Consider the following 3,876-nt stretch of genomic DNA (forward strand, 5'->3'; position numbering starts at 1 on the left):
AAAAAACAAAAAAGTGATGATTAAAAAAACGTAAATAAAATTCTCAAAAGTTTGATGTAATTAATAGCTGCAGTGCAGTGCCCCTCCCTTCCTGTCGCTGCTGTTGTCTATGCTGGGTTGGGGGAAGAGAGGGGCGCCCGGTGTTCCTGCTGTTAGCGTTTCTTTAAAACGTCAAGGATGAAAAAAGAGGAGGAAACACAGGCTCAAAGCAGAGGTTTTACTTATATTGAATTGCTTGGAAATTCACTCCCTGATGCATTTTGGTTAAGAAAAAAAGATGAATTTAACTAGCAATCCTGTGTTTTTTAACAGACAAAATGCCCACCTCGTCTGCAGATCAATTCATTCAGCAAAAACGTAAAAGTTTGATAAACAGGACATTCATTTACACAGAACAGTTGGCCAACCAAGCATATTTTGAGAAGTTTAAAACCGTACGTGAAATATCACTTAAAAAAAGTTTAGTCTGGCATAGTAGCGAATTAGATCTTTAAAATCCTTCATAAAACTGACCTGGTTCACTCTTTTACAATCTGCTTTTATACAGTTCAAGTTATCAGTTACTGATTTATAAAATATGTTATTTTTATCCTATAAATGAAGTGTTTTCATTTACTTTTAGGCAAACATGAAAATTAGTTTTTCTGAGTTTGATGAATATTTAGACTAATAATGAAAAACTGTATCTTCTAGTGTTTTTTATGTTCTTATTAACTAATCACTAAAATGTTTCATAAATTACTTGTAGTCTTGAAGATTTGGTCTGTTAAATGTTTAATCTTTCCTTCCTGCCTCTAGAGGAGACAAGCAAGAGAAAACAGGTTCTTGTGAACAATCTATGAATCAGAGCGACCTATGGACATCGGATTCTCAGTTAGTATCTCAGATCTTCTGCCAATTTGGCATTTTCCCTCTACAAACCTAAAATGCTCCTAACCGGCAAACTGCCACCACATCTGCTGGAGTGAAAGTGCCAGACTCCTTCAGATGATCTGTTAATCAAGTGCTCTGAATGAACACCACCTGGATGAAACTTCCTAACTTCTATTGAAATGTTGGTTTTCTTCAAACAGCAGCAGAGATGTAGAGACTCAGCGAAGGTTTATGGCATATCTGGGAAAACTCTTAATGCAAAGATGATCCAAAGTTTAGGACGCAGTGTTCTTTGCCACATGACACAAGCAAAGCCTTCTGAAAATATTCTCTCAGCCCTTGTCTTCATGTTCCATTCCAGATGTAAGAATGAACACTTTGAATGAAGGGTTTGTCAAAAACATCTGAAAGGCATCTGGGCTTCCCCTGGATTTGAAGATTTATGCTGTTATGTGGTAACTGACCGGCAGTATTTTATTCTCTCTTGGAGATTTGATGGTGGGGAGTTTTGTTGACTTAATTTAGTTGCACAGATTGAAATGCTAGTCACTGATGTGGGGAAGACAGTGGTCATATAATTCAGTTTTAATGCATTCACCTCATCTTTCTTCCAAATCTTAAACAACATTTAGTGTCATTCTGCTCATAACACAACCTCTGTCATACAGATCATTTTTTTCTCATCTCCAGATTTGATATAAATTCAAGAAAAAAAATATTTTAGTGTTCCAGCACCCATTGAAGGGAACAACTCTACCACTTCTAAACGATCTCTACACTATTCAAGAGAGTCTTTTCAATACAACCTTTTAGTTTCCATAATCATAGATAATCAGAAAATGTATTTTTTCTTCTTTACTATGTAGAATATTTCAACATTAGTTTTATTCAGTGTTTGATTGAATATACTTGTTAAACTGCATTGGGATTGGGATTTATTTCATTTTTACTTGAACTTGTCTATTTCTCTTGGTTTGTTTGTCACTTTACTCTGCGTTGTCATCTTTTTTTTTTGTTTTAAACTCACCACTCAAAATGAGATGTGGCAACTCAAGGGAATAACCCTCCCATTGCTTATCATATTTAATCAACAGAAATTTGGTTTTTGGTGATTTTAACATGTTCTTGTATTTTTCTGGACATATAGAAAATTAAGATCAAAACTCCTTATTAAAAATAGTGGCAAATCAGGAGAGATTAAAAAAATGCAGTTTGAAAAAGCTTGTAGTTCCCACTTGTGGTTTGTAGTGAGAGCAGAGAACAGGTAGAGGAGGAGCTAGAGAGGTGGAGGTTTGCCCTCGAAAGAAGGGAAACGATGGTTAACTGCAGAAAGACGGAGTGCATGTGGAATAGTGAGGTTACAGGGAGAAGAGGTAAAGGAGGAGGAGGATTTGAAGTTTCTAGGGTCAACAGTCCAGAGTAATGGAGAGTGTGGAAAAGAAGTGAAGAAGCGAGTGCAAGCAGTTTAGAATGGGTGGAGAAAAGTATCAGGTGTGATAGAAGAGTTTCAGCTCAAATGAAAGGAAAGGTGTATAAAACTGTGGTCAGACCAGTCATGTTGTTTGGACTAGAGATTGTGAGGAAAAGACAGGAAGCAGAGCTGGAGGTAGCAGAGATGAAGATGCTGAGGTGAGACCAGGATGGATAGAATCAGGAATGAGCCCATCAGAGAGACAGCACATGTTAGAACTTTTGGAGATAGAACCGGATACATGCAGATGGTGAATATATTGGTCGAAGAATGCTGAGTCTGGAGCTTTAGAAGGAGACCAAAGACTAGGTTTATGGATGCAGTGAATGAGACATGAAGGTGGCTGGTGTTAGAGTGGAGGATGCTGAAGACAGAGTTGGATGGAGGATTCGCTGTGGTGACCCCTGAAAGGAAAAGAAGAAGAAAAAAGAAAAAAGTTTGTAGTTGTTACATAGAATCAGCCACAACCTTCCTGCTCTTCTCCATTCTGATTCATCCACTTGTAGATGACTAGATCCATGCAAATCTATGTTTTCCTCATCTGAGTTGGCATCTGGCTAAAAACAGGTGGATAAATCCAGTTTTGCTCGCCATTTTTGTTGCACCACTAATGTAAACTAAAATCTAGAATCCATCAAACACAAGTTTTAGTGAATTCAATCAACTTTAATAAAGGCATGTTTTTATACAGTATTAGCTGTGGAAATTAATTAAATTCAAATTCAATTTTATTTATATAGCACTTTTTCTACTGCAGAGCATCTCGAAATGCTCTCCACAATAAAGTAAATAACAGAAAGACAAAAAACAGCTATAGCAATCATAATGAAACCCCAAAAAATAAATAAAAAACACCTGAAAAGCTCAGATCAGCTTAGATCAAATTAAGCATGAGTAAAAATGTATAAAATCAAATGAAAACATGTAAGAACTATGTGAAAGCTATACTAAAAAGATACGTTTTAAGTTTTTTCTTAACAAACCTCCACAGTGGATGAAAACATCCTCACATAATGAATTGGTATGTGATGCTGCCATATAGCCATTTTCTCCACCAAAACTTATTTTTCCTTTTTTTTTCTGAGCTTGATAATTAATATTTATATGTATGCTCAATAAAAAACCTTTTCAACTGTAGTGGCTCACATGACTATGAATAACCGAAAGATCCAGATTGAAGCAGGAATTCAAAAAAAAGAAGAAGAGGAAGTTTGTAAAAGGGAAAGGTTGTGATGTAATTCACTTTGTAGCAGTGCAACATTTTCATTCAGATGAGACTAATTTCAAGTGTCCACTCTTCCGTTGTGAAAGGTCAAACTCATATGTAGGCGAGTGCTGGAGATGATGATCATCCAGTCAGTATTCATGCTCACATGTGAACAAAAGAACAACTCTCACATTCTTTCATTCAGCAGAAATGAAAACTGTGCATGTGTGATTAAACTGAGCTAATGATAGCTGACATTTTACTCTGGTGATGAAGGTCTGCGATGCCACGCGCTGGACGGCATAATACAAAAAACAAAACAGTA

The sequence above is a fragment of the Oryzias melastigma genome, linkage group LG9 (assembly GCF_002922805.2).
Source record: "Oryzias melastigma strain HK-1 linkage group LG9, ASM292280v2, whole genome shotgun sequence".
In the NCBI taxonomy this organism is placed as follows: domain Eukaryota; kingdom Metazoa; phylum Chordata; class Actinopteri; order Beloniformes; family Adrianichthyidae; genus Oryzias; species Oryzias melastigma.